Below are 24,547 nucleotides of genomic sequence, written 5' to 3' on the forward strand. Positions count from 1 at the left end.
AGGAAAGACCTCTTCAAGGAATGTTATTTAAGCTAATACCTAACTTACAAAGCAATCTGAAAATATGGGAGGGAGAGGGGACATTAAATGTAAAGGCCTTCATAGGACTCTGTAACCATCACCATTATTTCCAAAACTTTTTCATCACCCAAAACAGAAACTTTGTACCCCTTAAGCAATACAGAGTCCTATGAAGGTCATCAATGCCACTGAATCACATACTTCAACATAGTGAAAATGATAATTTTTATGACATATCAAAAAAATTTTAATTTTGCCACAATAAAACAGTAAAAAAAAAAAAAATGTAAAGGCCTTGGGACAGTAATTTGGGAGTTTGAGTGATAGAAAACAAGCATGGCTGGGGCAGCATGAGCAAGGAGGAGGCTGCTAAGGAAAGTCAGGCAGATCACAGCCTGAAGGTCATGGTGAGAATTGCAGATTTTCTTCTATAATGGTTCTAATAAAAGTACTGTAGTCCTCCACATGCAGAAGCGATACGGTGGAGCTTCCTTAGAAAAGCTAAATGCTTCTGGCTTTTTGCTGAACAGTGGCAATAGTTTTACATTGTTCTCTTTCTATATATACACATTTGGGGTACAGTCAGCTGCAAACAAAGAAGTGAAGCCTTTGCTCAGTAAATAAACTGAAACTTTAAGAACATTCTACCCCTGAACCTTAACTATATCAGAACCAGGCTTTAACCTGCTGTTTTGAATCTATGCCCACTTCTGATGAACACCCCAAACATGCCCCACTGAAGATTCTAATATGTCGTTGGGTAAGAAAAGGGGAAATTGAGCCAACTCTTTTTCTTACTCCTGTTAAGAAAAGAAATAAAGAATTCAGATTCTGCATGCTCCCACTAGTCAAGAAGCTTTTGTCCAGTTGTTCTTCATGTGGTTTATAATACAAAAAATATAGAGGTTTGTAGGATTTCCAGTTCTAACGTTGTTATTGATTTTTTCACACCATATCCAACTTGCACCAGGTTGACCGTCCATGATCTAACCCACTGAGAATTACTTAAATACGGCACTGAGTTTGATGTACTATCATTTTATTTCCTTCATGTATCTACATAAATCAGCTGTATGGAAACAGAAACTTGCAGAAGAATCAAAGCAGGTGATAGTCCTTATACTGGTGGCAGGAGACCCTAATTCTAAACCCAGCTCTGTCTCCTCTATCTTCTGAGCATGTCATTCAGTCTCTTTGGCTCTGCGCCCTTCCCCATTCTTCACTCACAGAAGGTGACAATTAGCTCAGCTCATCAAGAAGTTTCCTTTTTGGAGCCAGCGTCTGTCCATAAAAAAGCCAAAAAGAGGCAGAGACAAAAAGGGAGGGAGAAAAGAATTATCACTGTTACCTGACCTGCTCATTCTTTTAGCATCTCCTCAAAGGCACAAAGCTCAAAATGTGGTACCTCTGACATTATTCAGTAAATGGAAAAGTATTCTATAGTGGTGAGCCTTCCCTTACGCTTAAACACACATGGTGCAGGAGATAACTTACTCCATCTCTGTAAAGAAACTTGTTAAAAGAATTCTCATATTTATGTGGGTGTCAGAGCTAGGAGCTCATTGCTTCCAAGTTATGTGTCATCAAATTCAGTAAGCCTCCTCAATAAAATTTCTTTCTTTCTTCCCACTTCATATTTTCTTTCTCTTCTATGTATCTATTATTTTTAACAAACTTCTAATAATGACAGTGTACAGGTTCAGTTCAGTGGGTACCCAGACATATTGATAGATGAATGTGATGAAGTTAATCACTGGAAGTGGAGGCCGGCTTAAGGATTTTATGATGCTGTGTTCAGACCCATCAGCTAGTCTGCATGTTCAGCCATGGAACAGAATGAAATGCATTTGGCTGAAAAACATTCCTTTAGCCACAATTAAGCCATTTCCTCTCCTACAACTAGTCACCACAGTTCATGACACAGGTTGTATCTTTACCAGTCATTTTAAGGTGGTCAATTTTATAGTCAGTGTCCACTCTGTTTCTTGATGTTTTAAACCAGGTCAAGCCACCCATGTACCATGCCCCATCTGACTCAGGAAAACAGACCTCCTCCTAAAAGAGTTACTCAGGACTGCCCTCTTCCTGTTTTTGACTTGGTCACATGGTTTTCATCTTCCTAGTCCCATGTTTGGATGACTTCAGAGTCTGTCTGGTCAGAGACCCAGTGCTTGGCATCATGTGGTGTGAGTGGAGGAGGATATCAGGCATATTTATACAGTCAGTTCAGTTCAGTTCAGTCACATCTGACTCTTTGCGACCCCATGAATTGTAGCACGCCAGGCCTCCCTTTCCATCATCAACTCCCGGAGTTCACTCAAACTCATGTCCATCGAGTTGGTGATGCCATCCAGCCATCTCATTCTCTGTCGTCCCCTTCTCCTCCTGCCCCCAATCCCTCCCAGCATCAGACTCTTTTCCAGTGAGTCAACTCTTCGCATAAGGTGGCCAAAGTACTGGAGTTTCAGCTTTAACATCATTCCTTCCAAAGAAATCCCAGGGCTGATCTCCTTCAGAATGGACTGGTTGGATCTCCTTGCAGTCCAAGGGACTCTCAAGAGTCTTCTCCAACACCACAGTTCAAAAGCATCAATTCTTTGGCATCAGCCTTCTTCACAGTCCAACTCTCACATCCATACATGACCAATGGAAAAACCATAGCCTTGACTAGATGGACCTTTGTTGGCAAAGTAATGTCTCTGCTTTTGAATATGCTATTTAGGTTGGTCATAACTTTTCTTCCAAGGAGTAAGTGTCTTTTAATTTCATGGCTGCAGTTACCATCTGCAGTGATTTTGGAGCCCCAAAAAATAAAGTCTGACACCGTTTCCACTGTTTCCCCATCTATTTGCCATGAAGTGATGGGACCAGATGCCATGATCTTCGTTTTCTGAATGTTGAGTTTTAAGCCAACTTTGTCACTCTCCTCTTTCACCTTCATCGAGAGGCTTTTTAGTTCCTCTTCACTTTCTGCCATAAGGGTGGTGTCATCTGCATATTGAGCTTATTGATATTTCTCCTGGCAATCTTGATTCCAGCTTGTGCTTCCTCCAGCCCAGTGTTTCTCATGATGTACTCTACATATAAGTTACATAAGCAGGGTGACAATATACAGCCTTGATGTACTCCTTTTCCTATTTGGAAACAGTCTGTTGTTCCATGTCCAGTTCTAACTGTTGCTTCCTGACCTGCATACAAATTTCTCAAGAGGCAGGTCAGGTGGTCTGGTATTCCCATCTCTTTCAGAATTTTCCAGTTTGTTGTGAACCACATAGTCAAAGGCTTTGGCATAGTTAATCAAGCAGAAATAGATGTTTTTCTGGAACTCTCTTGCTTTTTCCATGATCCAGCGGATGTTGGCAATTTAATCTCTGGTTCCTCTGCCTTTTCTAAAACCAGTTTGAACATCTGGAAGTTCACGGTTCATGTATTGCTGAAGCCTGGCTTGGAGAATTTTGAGCATTACTTTACTAGCGTGTGAGATGAGTGCAATTCTGTGGTAGTTTGAGCATTCTTTGGCATTGCCTTTCTTTGGGACTTGAATGAAAACTGACCTTTTCCATTCCTGTAGCCACTGCTGAGTTTTCTGAATTTGCTAGCATATTGCATGCAGCACTTTCACAGCATCATCTTTTAGGATTTGAAATAGTTCAACTGAAATTCCATCACCTCCACCAGCTTTATTCATAGTGATGCTTCCTAAGGCCCACGTGACTTTGTATTCCAGGATGTCTCCTCTAGGTGAATGATCACACCATCGTGGTTATCTGGGCCATTGAGATCTTTTTTGGTATAGTTCTGTATATTCTTGCCACCTTTTCTTAATATCTTCTGCTTCTGTTAAGTCCATACCATTTCTGTCCTTTATTGTGCCCATCTTTGCATGACTGTGCCCATCTTTGCAAGTTCCCTTGGTATCTCTAATTTTCCTGAAGAGCTATCTGGTCTTTCCCATTCTATTGTTTTCCTCTATTTCTTTGCATTGGTCACTGAAGAAAGCTTTCTTATCTCTCCTTGCTATTCTTTGGAACTCTGCATTCCCATGGTTGTATCCTTCTTTTTCTCCTTTGCCTTTAGTTTCTCTTCTTTTCTCAGCTACTTGTAAAGCCTCCTTAGACAACCATTTTGCCTTTTGTATTTCTTTTTGTTGGGGATGGGCATTTTCATTGCCTTCTATACAATGTCATGAACCTTTGTCCATAGTTCTTCAGACACTCTATCAGATCTAATCCCTTGAATCTATTTGCCACTTTCACTGTATAATTGTAGGGGATTTGACTTAGGTCATACCTGAATAGTCTAGTGGTTTTTCCCTACTTTCTTCAATTTAAGTCTGAATTTTGCAATAAATAGTTCATGATCTGAGCCACAGTCAGCTCCCGGTCTTGTTTTTGCTGACTGTATAGAGCTTCTCCATCTTTGGGTGCAAAGAATATAATCAGTCTGATTTTGGTGTTGACCATCTGGTTATGCCCATGTGTGTAGAGTTGTCTCTTAGTCATCTCCTAAGAAGGAGCTTAAAAAGCCTAAGAAACAATGTTTGAAGCAGGTGCAAAGGGTCTTGGAGATCCGCACTATCATTAGTAACAGGGGTAAGTGAAGAAAGTGTTCTGGGATTGTTCATATTTCTGACTTTACTCCTTTTTCTCTGGATCACAACATTCTAGATCCCTTAGCTCAACTTCCATCCTTAAGCCAGCTTGTTCTGTCTTCAGACTATCATGCTTGAGGTTCCCTCTGCTCAGAAGCTCTTCTACCATTTCTCTTCAAGTGGCTGTCTCTTCCTTTCATCACTGCTCAAATGAAACCACCTCCAAGAAGCCTTCCTTGATCACCCCATTTATTTACCATCACAACAACTTGCTTACTTTATTTTAAATAAAATGTATTATTATTTTTCTTTTTTATCTTTAAATTGAGTAATAATTAGTATACAATATTTCTGGTGTACAATGTAGTGGTTTAATATTTTTATATATTATGAAATGATCACCTCAATAAGATGAATTAACACCCATCACAAAACTAAGTTGTTACAGTACTATTGACTATATCCCCTATTTATATTATATATTACATCCACATGGCTTATCTATATTATAGCTGGAAGTTTGTACCTCTTAATCCCCTTCACTTATTCCATCCATCTTTCCACCTCTCTCCCCTTTGGGAACCATCTATTTGTTCTCTGTATCTGTGAGTTTGTTTCTGTTTTCGTTTTTTGTTCATTTGTGTTTTAGAGTCCACATAAAAGTAAAAGTATGCATATTTATTTTTCTCTGTCTGATTTATTTCAGTTAACATAATACCCTCCGGGTTCCTCTAGGCAAACCCACAGCTAACATCATACTCAATGGTAAAATGTGTTTCTATTTTTTAGAAACAAGCCAAGGATGCCTATTCTTGTCATTTTTGTTGACTAGGACTTCACAGCAGTTAGGCAAGAAAAAGAGCTAAAAGCCATTCAAATTGAAATGGGAAAAGTAAAACCATCACTATTAGCAGATAGCATAATACTATATATAAAAAATTCCATCCAGACTTCACAAAAGAACTTTTAGAACTAATAAATGAATTCAGTAAAGTTTTGGGGTATAAAATTTATTTACAGAAATCTGTTGCATTTTTATAGACTAATAATGAGCTATCAGAAAGGGAAATGAAGAAAACAATGGCATTTACAGTTGCATCAAAAAGAATAAAACACCTAAGAATAAGTTTAACCATAGAGGTAAAAGGTCTATACTCTAAAATCTATTAGACATTGATGACAGAATTGAAGAAGACACAAATGGATGGAAAGCTATATACCATGCTTATGGGTTGGAAGAATCATCATTAAAATGTCCATATTACACAAAGAAATCTATGGATTCATTTAATCCCTATTAAAATTCTAATGGCATTTTTTTCACAATACAAAATAATTCTGAAATTTGTGTGGAATCACCAGAGACCCTAAATAGCCAAAATTTTTATTCTCATGCTATGGCATGAGATAGACTATGATTCTGATTCCTGAGTTTATTTAAAAATAGAGGCTCAAAAGATAGGACTGATGGTGTTTCCAGTCTCTTTCTTTGTGGAAGACTCTCATGTTGCTGAAAGGTGAAATGGCAGGACAAATTTAATGGAAGAATGTTGCTTTGACATCTTTCTCAGAGAGTAACTACCTGTCAGCCTGTGGTATGAAGAAGGTAGGGCTCATGAAGCAGTAGCAGTACTGGGGACGGGGTTCTCAAGGCTTCAGCAGACTCATGTTGCTGCTGCCTCCTATTATTTCATCTTCTTTGTATGACAGCATGATGACATCACTATATATTTATGGAAATAATAGCAACAGAAAAAGAGCAAGTTTCCTGCTGCTGCTGCTAAGTCGCGTCAGTCGTGTCTGACTCTGTGCGACCCCATAGACGGCAGCCCACCAGGCTCCTCCGTCCCTGGGATTCTCCAGGCAAGACTGTCTCCAGGCAAGAATACTGGAGTGGGTTGCCATTTCCTTCTCCAATGCATGCATGCTAAGTCAATTCAGTCGTGCCCGACTCTGTGTGACCCTATGGACAGCAGCCCACCAGGCTCCTCTGTCCACGGGATTCTCCAGGCAAGACTGTCTCTCTTTTTAGACTTTTTAACTTTATTATCACAAATATAACTTTACAGAAAAACAGTATCATAAGCTTTAATTTACAGAAAGGTAGAGTGGCATACAGCTTCAGAGCTTTCGCTGAGGTGGATCTATCACTGTTAACCCACTCTGCTTCCCCTCAACATGGGGGATTAGAGTTCTCCATACGATTGAGTCTGGGCTTGCTTGGGCCAGTGGAAAATAAGCCCAAGTAGAACATGGATGTTCCTGGACAGAAGCTTTACAAAGCTGTTTGGACTTCACTTTGTTCTCTTTTTCCTCAATCCTAGGCCAGGGTGCCAAGGGTATTGCTTCATCTTCCTGGGTCACAGAATGAAGGCTATGCAGAGGAGAGCCACAGCTGACTCTGACAATCATGTTGCAAGAGTGAGAAAACATCCTTTGTGGTAAGCTGCTGAGATTTGGGGGGTTAGCTGTTAATGTAACATAACTGAGAGCATCTGGACAGATACAGAAATATATGAGCTTTACAATAGCTAAAGAGAGAGCTTAAGTCTCTTAATGATCATGATAATTGTAATAATTATACTAACAGTTAACTTGAGTTGGCACTTTCTATGTGCCAGGCATTGTCTTCAGTACTTTCCTTTCCACAGCCATTTAATGGAATAGGTATTATTATAATGTGTGTCTTATGGATGAGAAGACTGAGGCAGAGAGTTTAAGTGATTTGCCAAAGATTGTACACCTAGTGAGTGACAGAGCTAGGATTTGGTCTTGGTCATGATCGAGGCCAGAGTCCTGGGCTTTCAGTTTCCCAAGTTGTCTTCTTCACTGTTACAGTTCTCAAACTTTTCATCTGTAAAATGAGGCTAGCAGTACCAACTTTCACATCACTTTTCCTCCACTTGTTGATGTTTTAAGGAAAGACCCAGAAGGAGGAAAGGTTTTCTGCTTTCTAGTCTGTTTCCCAATATAATGGAGACAGAATCTGAAAACAGATCCCAGAAGGTGGTTGGCTGTGGGACATTTAAACTGATAGTATTAATAACTTACTCTTGTTTGACCTCTTTTGGCCATACACCAAAGCAAGGATTTGGCACGATCTAATCAAACACGGGGCAGGCTGTGATCAGTCTCAGTGGGTCCCTAATGGCTCTGGTAAGATGAAACACCAGGACAGATGCTGGTCCCACAGCTCACTTATGACAAGACCTTGAGAAAAGTGCCATGATCTCAGTATTGCAATGGCTGGGCATAAGGGGACCAAAGAAACTTTTGTCCCCTATGGTCTGAATGAAAGCATGCAGCACACAGGGAAAACTCTCCAGAAAATCCAGCAGAGACCCTTGCTTGGTTGTTTCATGAAACAGTAAGTAGACTGGAGAATGTCATAACAAACCACAAACGACCACAGAAATAACTGGGCGCAGCTTTTGTCCAGATTGTTTAGCTATCATCTGTTCTTATTGCAACAGTCTGAAAAATAGACCACACTTGGAATTTTTAAAGCCCCAGGGAGAGAATTGAGAGGCTGCTGTTTTTTGCCCCTGGTAACCTTATCTTCCTTCAATTCTAACAACATCTTTCCTCACAAAACTGCCCATTTCCTTGCTTTTCTTTTGTAGAATTTCTATGTATATATGGGGATTTGATCTACCCACAGGATAACTGCATTGTTCCTTTCTAGCAGGAGTTTATAATAATAGGTTTATTATTAATCCCACTTATTGCAGATTTTTTAGGAATATAGTATTATTATATTAGTATTATTAGACTATGTTCAAGGTAAATAAAATTATATACCTACCTGAAAAATATCAAGTTCAAGGGTGTGTGTGTGTGTGTGTGTGTTTGTTTCCCTTTCACGTGTATGCGTGTGAAGGGGAAACAGAGAAAATGAAAGAGAGGAGAAAAAAATGTGGGTGTAAAATTAACTGACCCTTTTATCCCAATAACTTTAATATAAATATCTTTCCAAATTACTATTCATCCCAGTTCTTTGGCAGAAGTGTGTGTTTGTGTGTGTATATGTGCTCAGTCGCTCAGTCATGCCTGACTTATTTTGTGACCCCAAGGACTGTCGCCCACCAGGCTCCTCTGTCCATGAAATTTTCCAGGCAAGAATACTGGAGTGGGTTGCCATTTCCTACTCCAGGGGATCTTTCTGACCCAGGAAGTACCATGTCACAAACAAATGATAATAAGTAAAGGAAGAGAGGGCTCAGAATGATGGAGTCAGTTGGGGAAATGTTTCCAATTTTCTTCCAGATAGTGAAACAGATGGTGATTGTTCTTGACGCTTTTCTGCTTCCTCCTCTCTTTTTCTTCTATTCCTTCCTCTTCCTCTTTTTCTTCATCTTTGGCTTCTTTATCTTCTTTTAAATTCTTTTTTATATAGTAAAATGTACATAAAATTTACCATCTTAAGTGTACAGTTCAGTGACATTAAGTACACTCATATTTCTGTGCAATCATCATCATTCGTCTCCAGAACTTTTTTTCATCTTGCAATCTTGGACCTGTACCTGTTAAATGATAACTCCCCATTTCTTCCCTGTCAACCCCTGGAGGACTACCAGTCTATTTTCTCTATGAATTTAACTATTCTAGGCACCTCATATGAGTGGAATCACATTGTATTTGTCCTTTTGTGACTGGCTTATTTCACTTAGTGTAATGTCTTTAGGGTCCATCCATGATGCAGCATGTCTTAGAACGTCTTTATTAAAGGCTGAATAGTATTTTGTTGTACGCAGGTATAGTCCACATTTTGTTTATCCTTTCATCTGTGGTTGGATACTTATGTTGCTTCCACCTATTGGCTATTCTGAATAATGCTACTATGAATATAGGTATATAAATAATTGTTTGAGTCTCTGCTTTCAGTTCTTTTGTGTATGTACTCAGAAGTGGAGATACTGGTAATTCTTTATAATTTTTTTAGAAATTGCTGTACCAGTTTTCATATTAGCTGCACCATTTTACATTGCTACCCATTGCACACAAAAGTTTCATTTTCTCCACATTCTTGCAAGTGCTTGTTATTTTCTATTTTTTAAAATCACAGTCATCCTAATGGGTATGAAGTGGTATCTCACTGTGATTTTGATTTCAAGTTCCCTAATGTGTTGAATATGTTTTTATGTGATTACTGCCTATTTATATAGATACTTTGGAGAAATGTCTTTTCAAGTCCTTTTCCATTTTAAAATCGGTTTGTTGTTGTGTTGTTGAATTGTTGGACTTTAAAAACATATTCTGGTTATTAACCCCTTTGTAGATATATGATTTGCAAATATTTTCTTCTATTCTATTTGCCTATTCACTCTGTTGATAGTATCATTCTTGTACAAAAGTTTTAAATTTTGATGTGTCCAATTTATCTATTTTTTCTTATGTTACCTGTAGTTTTGGTGTCATAGTCAAGAAATCATTGCCCAATCCAATATAATGAAGCTTTGATATGTTTTCTTCTAAGAGCTTTATGATTTTAGCTCTTACTTTTACGTTTTTGGGCCATTTTGAAATAATTTTTGTATCACTTTTTTTTTTTTAAAGCAGAAGGGGTGCTACATTTTATAGATGTAACTTCCTCTGTTTAAGTTTTTTGTCTGGCATTGTGTGGGGCTCCGATACATGAAACATGATTCTGACCCCAGGAGTTTAAAAGATGAGCACATAGTAGCCATAGTATGAAGCAGGAAGACAATTTAAAGGCAATGGCACCCCACTCCAGTACTCCTGCCTGGAAAATCCCATAGATGGAGGAGCCTGGAAGGCTGCAGTCCATGGGGTCGCTGAGGGTCGGACACGACTGAGCAACTTCACTTTCACTTTTCACTTACATGCATTGGAGAAGGAAATGGCAACCCACTCCAGTGTTCTTGCCTGGAGAATCCCAGGGACAGGGAGCCTGGTGGGCTGCCATCTACGGGGTCGCACAGAGTCGGACACGACTGAAGTGACTTAGCAGTAGCAGCAGCAGAAATAAGCTAACTTCCCTCTGGGTTCTTGTAGTAACATGGGAACTTCAGGTTTTGTAGTATACCTTGTGCAAATCATAGGTCAAAGATGGCACCACAGGAAAAGGGGGCAAAGGGGAAGATAAACTGACAAGATGTGTTGGATTACAGGGCTAAAGTCCCTCTGTGTAGAAGGGGCTGCTTATTGGGGTTTATCTCTTCCAGGCTTACCTGTCCATTAGCCCTGCTCTGTTTAAGTACCATCAAATAATACCTGAAGGGCCTATTTTAATTCCAGATTTTATAAAGTAACAAGAAAATACTTGTTGAGAAGGCAAGCACAGACATGCACACTGATCATTTCAGAGCAGATCACTTCTTACTAAGAGTGGCTGAGGAAAGTGCCTTTACACGACCTCTGTCTGGATCCTTTTGTGGAGGTCCTGGTTCCACGTGGTTCCTTCATTTGTTTCTTGGTTCTATGTTGTTTCATGTTGGTCTAAGTGATACTGTCACTATTCTGGCTCAGAACGGCTATACTCATCCATTACAGAGATTTCTCAGTTTCCACCTTGACATTTAAAGAATAAAAATTTTGTCATATCACATGAACTCTTTTCATCTTATCTGTAATTCTCTTTATTCTCAAAACTGTTTGTGTATTTATTGCACCCCTAAGTGTAAGCTCCATGAAAATAGGGGCTTATTTCTCTGCTCTATCTAGCACTTAGAACTATATCTGGCACATGGTGGGTACTCAGTAAATATGTCTTGAATGGGTGAACGTATAAATGCTGCTGTTAAGTCACTTCAGTCGTGTCCGACTCTGTGCGACCCCATAGACGGCAGCCCACAAGGCTCTTCCGTCCCTGGGATTCTCCAGGCAAGCATACTGGAGTGGGTTGTGATTTCCTTCTCCGAATGTATAAATAAAATTGAGCTATTTTTTGTTCCTGTTTGGTATTGCACATTTTTGTACAAATTAGCATTTCTGAGTGTGCAGCATTATTCTAAGTGTGTACTTTCAAATGCCTTCTAAAAATGTGTTCTTCTCTGTGCCCCTCTGGGTGAAGGTTTTTCTGTTTCCCTGGTTTTTGGTAGGAGAGAGATAACTTGGGTAATAAGCCTCATAAAGAGGCTTCCTACTGTTCATATGTGTAATCCCTCTCTGGACACTTCCTGTGCCACACCATTAAATGTCTAGCCTTGACAACACAGCTGGATTCCTTCACTGCCTCTCTGAAGTTTTATGGTTTACTTACTTAATTCCCTCTGGCAACATACATTAAAGGGCCAACTGCTGCTCTTTTAAGAACCAACACCTAGGTAACCTGGGCAAGTTATAAAATTTCTTCGTGCCTTAGTTTTTTTCATATGTCAAATCGGTTTTTTTCAAATGTCTAATTATTAGTATGTCAATAACTAAAATTGGTTGAGTTGGGCCCTTTTCCAAGCATTTTACATGCAATAGACTTTAATGTTTAATAATGTTTATAAACAATGAGGTAGGTTCTATCATTATCCTCATTTTATAGAAAAGGAAATTGAAGTATAGAAAGTTTAGGTGCTTGACTCAAAGTCTTACAGATCTTAAGTGGTGGAACTGGAATTCAAACCCGTGGAGTTAGACTACAGAGTTAGCACTTTGGGATATATATCCCTGGTCAAGGGATTATGAAGAGGATAAGATAATAAATTAAATTGCTCACATGTCTGGATCAGAACTAGAACTCCATAGATGTCAGTTGTTCTTTTGGCTAACAGCTCATCTCCCTCTATGACAAATATAAAGAAGGTCTTATGAAGACCACAAATACAAGATGAAGACACAGAGGGATTAAATATAAGTGGGTAAAGAATGAATAAAGATATTTTAATTAGCAGTTTTTTTTAATTTCTTTTTTTTTTAATTTTCACAATGTTGTATTGGTTTCTGCCATACAACAATGTGAATCATCCATAATTATACATACATCCCCTCCCTCACCCCAATCCCATCTCTCCATGTCATCGCAGAACGCCAGAGTGGGCTCCCTGTGCTACACAGCTTCTCACCAGCTAGTTGGGAGCAGTTTTAATGGAAGGGTGAACTCTGAGTAAAGAGTTGCTACTGCTAAGTCACTTCAGTTGTGTCCGACTCTGTGCGACCCCATAGACGGCAGCCCACCAGGCTCTCCTGTCCCTGGAATTCTCCAGGCAAGAGCACGTGGAGTGGGTTGCCATTTCCTTCTCCAATGCAGGAAAGTGAAAAGTGAAAGTGAAGTCGCTCAGTCGTATCTGACTCTTAGCGACCCCATGGACCACAGCCTCCATCCATGGGATTTTCCAGGCAAGAGTACTGGAGTGGGGTGCCATTGCCTTCTCCAGAATAAAGAGTAGAAGAGCTAAATAAACCCAGTTCTTACATAGTGAAGAAGCAGAGATGCTTAAGGCTTTGATTGAGGCCAGTTTGAGAAGAGTCTGTGGAGGCAGTGGTAGACCTGCATGCCACACCAATGAAGGGAGGAGGCCTGAAAATGGGGCAGTGATCTCACCCTCTGTTCTGAGCACATCAGCTATGGGAAGAGAGGATTTCTGTGACAGAGTTCCAGGCAGGTGGGAGTTGGAGCAGGAAGGAGAGTGTTCCAATCCCTGAATGAAAAATCCCCACCATTTGTTATCCTCTGTGTGTTTATTATATCTTGCAGGTATGTATGGTCTTTGGAATTCCAGCAGGAAGATGAATGGGAGTGATTTCAGTAGGGGAAAGGCAAACTACCAATGCATCAAATAGATATGATGATAAGATATGGCACCTTGGCAGAAAGCAAGGAAATATATTTAAAGAGTTATAGGATCCTTTCCATATATTAGGGAAAAATATGTTTAGGTTATACAATAGCACATTGCTGAAAGGTTGAGAGACTTGAGAGATGATACACAAAAAAGTATGCAAAATAAATTATTTCAAAACTTGATTTAAGAACATAGGAATGAAGATGTCTGGTCTTACATAACACTTCAGTGCTAGAAAGTTCATTTTTAGAAAAAGTAGAACACAAAGTTAACAGAACACAAAGTTGACAGAATCCAAACACCCCAAAGAAAAACTTTTAAAAATAGGAAGTAGGATAATGTATATGTTGGGAGGTAGGATGGGATGACATCAAAATGCTTTTCTTTGTGGTCACATGTCACTACCCTACTTTTCAGGAGACTAGAACCTTTCTTGGACAAGTCATTTCATCAAGGAATCAGATCGTCTATCATGGCTTATCATGTAAGCCATGATAAGAAAACAAATGGGAGATCAGGGTAGTCATAACAGAGCCTAGAGTGAGGTACAACCCTGGATCTTTTGCCTTAGACCAAGAAGGCTTCTCTAGCTTTAATGTGCATGTGAATCACCCAGAGAACTTGTTAAAATGCAGATTCTGATTCATTCAGTGGTGATGGTATTCTGATTAATTTTGTGTGTGGAGGGTGTGAGGTCCTGAGATTATGCATTTCTTACAACTTACCAGGTGATGAAGGAGCTGCAGGTCCATAGCCTTCATCTTGAGTAGCAAAGGGAGACTTTATGACCTGAATGGTGATAGTTGAGAAAACATGCAGATTTTGGAAAAAGATGAGGAGACTTGTGTGTATGTGTGTGTGAGAGAGAGACAAAATCAAACTGAGAGACAGAGACAAAGGGAGAAACCAGCTCCTTTCAGGGCAGCTTTGGAATTTTAACGAGAAGTAGAACACAGATAGGAAGAAGGACAGGAAGAGTGGGAACATGGTAGCAATTAGACAACGAGACCAGGGCCCCCAGATGATCAGCATCTCTATGCTCCATTCTTAGGAGCCATATTTCCAACATTCTCTGTTCTGTCTCATTTCATGGATGTATACTTCCCATTCTTCTTCTTGAACTGTGTTTTCCCTGCCTTCACCAGATCCCTTCATCTTTTTGAGGAGACTTCTCATCAGGCAAGATCTTCAAATGTTCCTATAGCATATAGTCCTTTTCCTTTTTTACACCTTTCACACTTACAAATGTTCATCATTTCCAAGTATAGGGATGGATTCATTTTGTTCTTTCCATTCTCCTTACACCTAACCTAACTTAGATCCTTGTAGCAGGTGAGCAATGTTAATTTTGAATGAATAGATAAAATAGTATGGATAATCATATGTCCTAGATTTTCTGGGCCTTAGGCCTTTTATATTATGTTTAACACAGATGAAAAAGCTAGTCCCAGAGCCATCAGAAAATATTAACAGGATGAGTTAAGGGGTAATGGAGGAAAAAGCAATGAATGGACCCAGTTAGTCAAATTTAAGGTGGAGAAAACATAGATTCAGCCAAAATGGGTAAATATGTAAAAGAAAACCACCAGATAATAATATGAATAATACTATTTTCTTAAGCACCTAGTATGTGCCTGACACGGTGATTATATATTTAATCTCATCTTGAATCCTTACAAAAATGTTCTTAGGTGGTAGAAACTATGATCTATAGAAAGTAATAATTTTCCCAGGCCACTTGGCAAGGAAGTTAGGAAGAAGATTCAAATTCAGAGGCTAAGTTAGATGCCAGGAACACTTGACCTTGTGATTGTCATCAGTGTCCAACACCTGCCTTTTGCAATAGCCTGTATGCTATTGAGAGCAAAAGTGTCTGTTCTGTTTGGTTAGCATGTTTTTTCATATGTATGTACTCCAGAATAATTGCTGAATGAATGGTCAATGCAATTTGAAATTGCATGTCCTTTCTATTACATTTTGCCTTTTTCCATTTCTTTTTCTTGGGGATGGTCTTGATTACTGCCTCCTGTACAGTGTCACAAACCTCCGTCTATAGTTCTTCAGGCACTCTGTCTATCAGATCTAATCCCTTGAATCTATTTGTCACTTCCACTGTATAAATGTAAGGGATTTAAGTCATACCTGAATGGTCTAGTGGTTTTCCCTACTTTCTTTAAGTCTGAATTTTGCAATAACAAGTTCATGATCTGAGCAACAGTCAGCTCCCGATCTTGTTTTTGCTGACTGTATAGAGCTTCTCCATCTTTGGCTGCAAAGTATATAATCAGTCTGATTTTGGTATTGATCATCTGGTGATACCAAGTGTAGAGTCTTCTTTTGTGTTGTTGGAAGAGGGTGTTTGCTATGACCAGTGTGTTCTCTTGGCAAAACTGTTAGCTTTTGCCCTGTTTTGTTTTGTATTCCAAGGCCAAATTTGCCTGTTACTCCAGGTATCTCTTGACTTCCTACTTTTGCATTTCAGTCCCCAATAATGAAAAAGACATCTTTTGTGGGGGGTGTTAGTTCTAGAAGTTCTTGTAGGTCTTCATAGAACTGTTCAGCTTCTTCAGCCTTACTGGTCGGGTCATAGACTTGGATTACTGTAATATTGAATGGTTTGCCTTGGAAATGAACAGAGATCATTCTGTTATTTTAAAGATGGGTATATCTTTTCTTGCTTGGAAAATCCCATGGGCGGAGGAGCCTGGTAGGCTGCAGTCCATGGGGTCGCTAAGAGTCAGATACGACTCCACAACCCACTCCAGTGTTCTTGCCTGGAGAATCCCAGGGATGGGGGAGCCTGGTGGGCTGCCATCTATGGGGTCGCAGAGGGTCGGACATGACTGAAGTGACTTAGCAGCAGCAGCAGCAGTATATATTTCCTTTATCCTTTGCCTTCGGTGTCTTGTCTTTTCTCATCCTTACAAATAGCTGTATTTGAATGAAGAGTTCCAAAAAATAGCAAGGAGAGATAAGCAAGCCTTCCTCAGTGATCAGTGCAAAGAAATAGAGTCAAATAATAGAATGGTAAAGAATAGATATCTCTTCAAGAAAATTAGAGATACCAAGGGATTATTTCATGCAAAGATGGGTACAATAAAGGACAGAAATGGTATGGACCCAACAGAAGCAGAAGATATTAAGAAGATGTGGCAAGAATACAAAGAACTACACAAAAAAGACCTTCATTGCCAAGATAACCACAATGGTGTCTTCACTCACCCTGAGCCAGATATCCTGGAATGCAAAGTCAAGTGGACCTTAGGAAGCATCACTACGAACAAAGCTAGTGGAGATGATGGAATTCCAGTGGAGCTATTTCAAATCCTCAAAGATGATGCTGTTAAAGGGCTGCACTCAATATGCCAGCAAATTTGGAAAACTCAGCAGTGGCCACAGGACTGGAAAAGGTCAGTTTTCATTCCAATCCCAAAGAGAATGTTTAAACCACCACTCAACTGCACTCATCTCACATGCTACCAAAGTAATGTTCAAAATCCTCCAAGCCAGGCTTCAACAGTACATGAACCATGAACTTCAGATGTTCAAGCTGGATTTAGAAAAGGCAGAGGAACCAGACATCAAATTTCCGTGATTTGATGATAAGTTTGATAATTAAAAAAGCAAGAGAGTTCCAGAAGAACATCTATTTCTTCTTTATTGACTACCCCAAAGCCTTTGACTGTGTGGATCACAATAAACTGTGGAAAATTCTTAAAGAAATGGGAAAACCAGACCACCTCTCCTGCCTCCTGAGAAGTCTGTTTGCAAGTCAAGAAGCAACAGTTAGATTTGGACATGGAAAACAGACTAGTTCCAAATTGGGAAAAGAGTACATCAAGGCTGTATATTGTCACCCTGCTTATTTAACTTATATGCAGAATATATCATGAGAAATGCTGGAATAGATGAAACACAAGCTGGAATCGAGATTGCTAGGGTAAACATCAATAATCTCAGATATGCAGATGACACCACCCTTATGGCAGAAAGTGAAGAAGAACTAAAGAGCCTCTTGATGGAAGTGAAAGAGGAGAGTGAAAAAGTTGGCTTAGAAGTCAACATTCAGAAAACCAAGATCATGGCATCTGGTCCCATCACTTCATGGTAAATAGATGGGGAAACAATGGAAACACTAAGAGCCTTAATTTTCTTGGACTCCAAAATCACTGCAGATGGTGACTGCAGCCATGAAATTTAAAGACACTTGCTTCTTGGAGGAAAAGCTATGATCAACCTAGACAGCATATTAAAGAGCAAAGATGCTACTTTGCTGACAAAGGTCCATTTAGTCAAAGCTATGGTTTTTCCAATAGTCATATATGGATGTAAGAGTTGGACCATAAAGATGGCTGAGTGCCGAAGAATTGATGCTTTTGAACTGTGGTGTTGGAGAAGACTCTTGAGAATCTCTTGGACTGCAAGGAGATCCAACCAGTCCATCCTAAAGGAGACCAGTCCTGAATATTCATTGGAAGGACTGATGCTGAAGCTGAAACTCCAGTAGTTTGGCCACCTGATGCAAAGAACTGGCTCATTTGAAAAGACCCTGATGCTGGGAAAGATTGAATGTAGGAGGATAAGGGGATGACAGAGAATGAGATGGTTGGATGGCATCACCAACTCAATGGACATGAGTTTGAGTAAGCTCCGGGCATTGGTGATGGACAGGGAAGCCTGACATGCTGCAGTCCATGGGGTCGCAAAGAGTCGGACATGACCGAGCGACTGAACTGAACTCTATTACATTATATAACCATGTATGAAGGTAAAATGCTAAAAAGATTTGCCAAAAGACACATATTTTCTTCTTCAACTTTGAGATTTATTTCTGAAAACTCTTGCACTAGAACAGTGTTTTTCAACTGTTTTTCAGTATCCTTCCCCTCCTCCCACCATTCAAAGAGCCTTTTGAGATATTTTTTTTCCCTAAAAGCCTTCCCCTTGAAATTTTAATACCACGTTGTATATCTGTTATGTATTTTGTATATATTTCTGTATTTTATATGTAATAAGAGTAAGATTTCTTTGCCCTCTTCTTTCCCTCCCAAGAACCAGTTTCATTCTCTTGGGAGCAATATCACCCTATTGAGAATGCGTGGATTAGAAGGTTGCACATTGGAGTAAAACTGTGAAAGCACTTAAGATATGTTTTATGTTCAGCTCACAGAGATGTAGTGATGCAGGAGAGTTTGTCAATTATCTTCCTGTGCCCATTCTTCTCTTCTTAAGTAATCAATTGCAGATCTTTAGTGAAGCAAAAATCATCAAATTAGAGAACTATGTATTCCCTAGTCTCCCATCCGTAATCTTCCCTTTGGCTAACTGAACACAATGACCCGGAGCCAAAGGACTACCTTTCTTAGTCTTCCTTATAGACTCCCTTTGGCCGCCTGACCAAGTTAGGGCCAATGAACTAAAAGCAGTGGGAGAGAAATAAATGTCCACATTAAATCACTAGGTTTTGAAGGTCTCTGTTGCTCACTACATTATAAATTATTATTAGGTCTGTATAATTAATTGACAGTTATCAGGCCACATTCCTTATAAATTTTTCAGGATTTCTTCGTATGTCCTTCCTTTGTGTCCACCTTCACAATTTTAATGACTTGCGTTAAACATTTGTATAGAGACAAAAAAGTTATGATGCTTTGTATATATAATACAAATTGCTACAAATTGTGGTGACTACCTTGGAAGTCCACTGATTTTGAGTTAATGACTTAGTCTGTATATAATTGAATTTAGAATAAGAGGAGTTCTCAACTAGGTAAGGATCATTAAATATTCAGGAACAGTCAGTAGGTAGCTGGAAGAGAGAAAAAGGAGGAAAAATAAGATTAGATAAAGTCAGGAATAAAAATCATTTATGTTTTAGATTCATTTCAGGAGGAAGGAAGAAATGAAGCAAAGGAATATTTGGAAATCCGCTTGGGTTACTCTTGATTAGCAGGAAAAAATAAAGATCCAAAGGTCAAAGTTAGTGTCAGAGAGAAGAAAAGTTCAAAAACACAAACGCTTATGGAAAGAATGTGCTTGTGCTGATTTGAATTAGGGTTTTTCCCATGGCTATAGGAAAGCTGCAGAAGACTTGTTACCTGCAGGCTTGATACAAAAGCCATCAATTATTTACCTTAAGAATGAGAGAGAAGAGGTGACAATCAGGAATTGGACATTGTTAGCTTGAGTTTGGGCTTTTTGTTGGTGGTGTTTTTTTCTGGGAATTTGATTGCAAAGGCTTTTATAATGTAATGGTAACGGTCAGAATGACTCATAGTGAAGTACAAAATTGGGCAATGAAAATTTTAGACTTTTCAGAGATTTTAAAAGAAATAACAAAACACACAAAAATAAGGAGAGAGTTTGGTTGCTTTGTAGAGCTGAATCAGGAGAAAACATTTGACAGAATGGAGCTATTGCTTAACTTAAGATCATGTAAACACACAGGTTCTCTCCCCTAAGTCATAAATCATGCAAAAAAATTTTTTTTAATTTTTTTATTGTTAGACATGCTATATGTAGTATCTGTATGGCAGACATTGTTAGTATATAACCAGTAGCCATTCTGCTTAACTTTCTTGTTAATGAAACCTGCATTTTGATCAGAAAGGCAAACTGTCCTGCCCCAAGAATTGGATCAGCCTTGGACTAAGTGAGTCATGGAGCTCTCTTTTCTTTTTCTTAGATTTTTCCAGCCACCCTTGCAAGCCAGAGTGATCATGTGACTCAGTTCTGCACAATAACTTATCAGTAGGAAATCTGCTAGGGGACATTTGTGAAACATTTTCCCATTCAGTTACAAATGCAGGGATTTACAGGAGGAAATTTGTACCCTTTGCTTATTTTCCTGGAGAAGGAAATGGCAATCCACTCCAGTACTCTTGCCTGGAAAATCCAGTGGACAGAGGAGCCTGGTAGGCTGTGGTCCATGGGGTCACTAAGAGTCAGATACGACTGAGTGACTTCACTTTCACTTTTCACTTTCATGCATTGGAGAAGGAAATAGCAACCCACTCCAGTGTTCTTGCCTGGAGAATCCCAGGGATAGCAGAGCCTGGTGGGCTGCCGTCTATGGGGTCACACAGAGTCGGACACAACTGAAGTGACTTAGCAGCAGCAGCCCATTTTCCCCTGCTCATTATGCTGGCATGATGATGTCTTGACTGGATTTGTATTGGTCAACTTTTGTGACCTTGAGGTGACAAACAAGAAAAAAAGCATATACATAGAGATTGAGAGAGTTTAATTTTGTAGAGTTTGTTTTTTTTGAGCCTGGGATTTGGAAGACAATATGGATGCTAATTTACCCTGTGGTTGCTCTTGGACAAGGTATAGTAGGTTTGCTGATGCAGTGAGAAATAGAACATGAAATGGTTAACTGGGGAAGCAAATATTTCCTTCTATGATAGCAGGGCAAGCCATTTTGTGTTGTAATTGCCTTCTTTCCCAGCTAACTGGCACTGAGCAGACAGTTCTGAGCTCCTCTAAGTTAGTGAATTCCTTATATTGACACCATTCTTTGACACCAAATTTGGAAATACTCTTAAGGAATAGGGGAGGCATTAGAGAATCTCTAACTTGTCTCCCTGGGCTTGAGTGCATTAAAAAAAAATTTTTTTTTTTTTTTGGTCAATTTGGTAATAAGTGAAGGGCAGAGTAAAATGAAACTATCCAATACTGAATTGTTCCAGTTGAACCCATACCAGTCTTTGTAATCTCATCTTTATGTTTTAAGCCTCTGAGAACTGGGTCATTTGTTACCTGTAGTCCAAAGCATACTTAATGAACGCCAACAGGAATTCTGACAAAGTGGGTGGATTGTGAAAGAGACATGGGCCATTGGAGGGGATGGCCAGTATTCAGGCACTCTCTCTTTATACACTGACAATGCTGATCAAAGGAAAAAGTGCACCAATAAGTAAGAGTGAATGATGTACAGCTCCAGGAGAAAAGAATATATAAAGAATCATCCAAGTCCAGCCATGTCCTGGCACTAGAAGTGGTAGAAGTTCAAAACAGTGGCAAGAATTGGAAGACCTGGGTTGAAAACTCATCTCCACTACTTACTAGTTGAGTGACTGCTGCACCTCTCTGAGCGTCAGACTCCTTATTTGTAAAAACGGAGTAATAATGTCTACTTCAAGGGGTTGTAAGATAGTTTGAGATATCATATAGTAAGTTTATGGTGCCCAGTATGTACTAGATACTGAGCAGCAAGTAATAAGATGTTTTCCCATCTGTGATGAACATAGAAAGTTGAAGCCTTTGAGAAAGTCGCTTAAACTTCTTTGGACCTATATTTCATAATCCATAAAAATTAAAGGTTTATACTAGATGTTCTATGTTTTTTCATTTTCTGGATTTATGCATCTATTTCTAACTACACAGAAACAAATTCAGTATGAAGAGAAAGAGAAATATGAAGAGAATGAAGTCTACAGGAGATTGGCCCTTTAAGGGAAAAGGACTGTAGGCATATTTTATCTTTGCACTTTACTTTGATCCTCACACAGCCATGGTTGAACGCCATCCCCCGATGGTATTTTTGAAAGGAGAGCTTCAGAGGGAGTGCATACAGTGATTGGAAGGGAAGACAGTGGCTCATGTTCCAAGTCTTGTGTTTAGAGGTAAGAAAGCGTCTTCCTTCACATCTTGCTTCACACATGCACACACTGCAATCTCAAAGCAGACAAAGGGGTGTTGAGATGGGACTTCTGGGTCACTGTGCAGTCAAATGACACTGTATGTGGTTATTCTGACATCTATAGTATAGATTTCCCCAAAGTGTGGTAAAAACTAGTGGGAACTTTAGGAAAAGGGAGTGAGCAAAATGAACCAGGCGGCAAAAAGACCTAGGGAATTTTTGCTGAGGATGTTGTTGGGTGTACAAATGAGGAATGAAAAGAACCAAGTAACACTGAACCCTGAGAGTGGGTGACTATGAGAGATAATGAAAGTGGTGGAATCTATGAATCTTTGTGGGATGTGTGTCTTGGATAAATGATGTTAAAGGATATTTTCACTCCAAAGTCATGAAAACATAGATTGTCTAGTGCTTAAAATTTATTTCTCCAAATTTGCTAATTTTGGTAAACCTGGTATATTCTCAGCCTTGTGGAGTCACCTTTAATTTTTCACTCTATTTCAGCCTGTAGACCTCTTCAGTTACCATATATTTATCCCTCTTTTTGTGCACTGCCTGGGTTTCCTTATCACATGGCCCTGAATTCACACCTCAGCATCCGATTTCTGGTTTATGCCATCAAACTAATCCCTTTGTGACAGGGATTCACTCCCCACTCCATTGATATCTGGGGTCATAATACTGTTAATAAGAGCAAGTGTTGCTCTCGATGTGCTATTAATATTAACACATTTAGTCCTCCAAATAGCCCTATGCTACTGCTAAGTTGCTTCAGTTGTGTCCGACTCTGTGCGACCCCATAGACTGCAGCCCACCAGGCTCCCCCGTCCCCGGGATTCTCCAGGCAAGAACACTGGAGTGGGTTGCCATTTCCTTCTCCAATGCATGAAAGTGAAAAGTGAAAGTGAAGTCACTCAGTCGTGTCTGACTCTGTGCAACCCCATGGACTGCAGCCTACCAGGCTCCTCTGTCCATGGGATTTTCCAGGCAAGAGTACTGGAGTGGGGTGCCATTATTCCCATTTTACAGATGAGGATGCTGAGGTTAAGTGACTCACTCAAGGTTACAGAGCAAGTAGGTGGTGTTTGGCACCTGAATTCAAACCCAGGCTGCCTGGCTCCAAACCACTGTGCTGTGTTAGATCTCCTTTTGCTAGCTGTGTTTTTCATTATGTTTCTTTCCTGCTTCAAAACCTGTAATGACTTGTTTTAGGATTAACAGATTAATTTTTAGGATGAATTTCATACTGTTTGGTTTGACACAGGAAGTTGTTCAGCAAATTACCTGTACCATCCAGCCTGGCTCCTCTCCAGCTGTGTTATTCATCTCCTCCCACAGATCTTCCTCCATGATGGAGACTTTACCTTCATTACCATTTCCAGTTCTTCCTCCATGGGGCTCAGCCTGGGTCATCTTAGTAACTTTCTCCTCTGAATTCCTATAGAATCTGAAAGTTTTGTGTTAGACAATGTAAAAATTGAATAAAGTGTGCTCAGAAGTTGGTTGGTTTTTTTTTTAAGCTGTGTCAGAGTATGTTTTGTATCATAAACTAGGTTTATAAGTTCTCTAGGGCAAGAGTCAAGTCTTCTATATAAATCCAAGTTTTCCAGATCTCAATTTTTTCCCTCAGTAACATAAAAAGAATTCCCAAGCTCTTGTCCAGTTCTGGAGTTCTGTTCTGTTTTCTGGATGTGTTGCAACATGAAGCTAATTGCTAGGAATGCTTACCAAATATCCATTGGTTTGACTCATCCTGAAGTCCTGCTGAAATAAACCAAAGACCAAGATTTGTGTGGTTGGATTAGAAATTTTTGGAGCCTAGACTCATTGTGGGCTTCCCTGGTGGCTCAGCTGGTAAAGAATCTGCCTGTAATGCAGGAGACATGGGTTTGATTCCTGGGTTGGGAAGATCCTCTGGAGAAGGGAACAGCTTACCCACCCCAGTATTCTGGCCTGGAGAATTCCATGGACCTTATAGTCCTTGGGGTTGCAAAGAGTCAGACACGACTGAGCGACTTTCACTTTCATTTTAGACTTGTAAGTTTTCAGCTCCTATTTTCCGTCATGGAAAAATGGAAGATAAGAATAATTATTGGCTGAATTTGTCACTCAGAATCCCATTCTAGTTTAAACTTCTTTGTCAACAGTCCATGACTTGAGGGAGCAGGACTGCATTGTTCTTTGTGCAAGGAAGGTCTGGATCTGGAGTGTGCTTCAGACCTAAGGCAGCCCAAACCCAGGAGATGACCTTGAAAACTGATAGGGCTCAGTAGACAAGAAGGTCATGAGCTGCTCAGCTTCCAGAATTAGACTACAAGATGGGGAGAAAAGTAGGTTATAGGAACAAAGTAAGGAATGAGAGAGAGGCCTTTAGAGATAGAGGCAGAGAAAGAAAGAAAGAGGAATGAGAGTGAGTGAGAGAAAACAAACAGACACACCAGGAACAGAAAAGATAGCCAAGCTGAGAGCTGTCCAGGTTCAGTGTAGCCTTTTATTCCTTTGAATATGCATACTTTTTTGTCATCAAATTCATTCAATAGCCATATGATAGTTATA

General features: G+C 39.6%; 1 long non-coding RNA gene across 1 annotated transcript in view; it reads left to right on the forward strand.

The window, feature by feature from the left end:
* The window catches only part of LOC147367049 (uncharacterized), a 189,777-nt gene extending 167,803 nt beyond the window's left edge, over positions 1-21,974 (forward strand). The window contains exons 2-3 of the long non-coding RNA XR_015169752.1: positions 6,937-7,053; positions 21,861-21,974. This is a non-coding gene — a long non-coding RNA (uncharacterized LOC147367049). The remainder of the gene's footprint in view (positions 1-6,936; positions 7,054-21,860) is intronic.
* Positions 21,975-24,547: the final 2,573 nt, after the last annotated feature.

The sequence above is a fragment of the Bos grunniens genome, chromosome 8, assembly GCF_055505025.1.
Source record: "Bos grunniens cultivar Pamir isolate PY7600 chromosome 8, Bosgru_T2T1.0, whole genome shotgun sequence".
Taxonomy (NCBI): domain Eukaryota; kingdom Metazoa; phylum Chordata; class Mammalia; order Artiodactyla; family Bovidae; genus Bos; species Bos grunniens.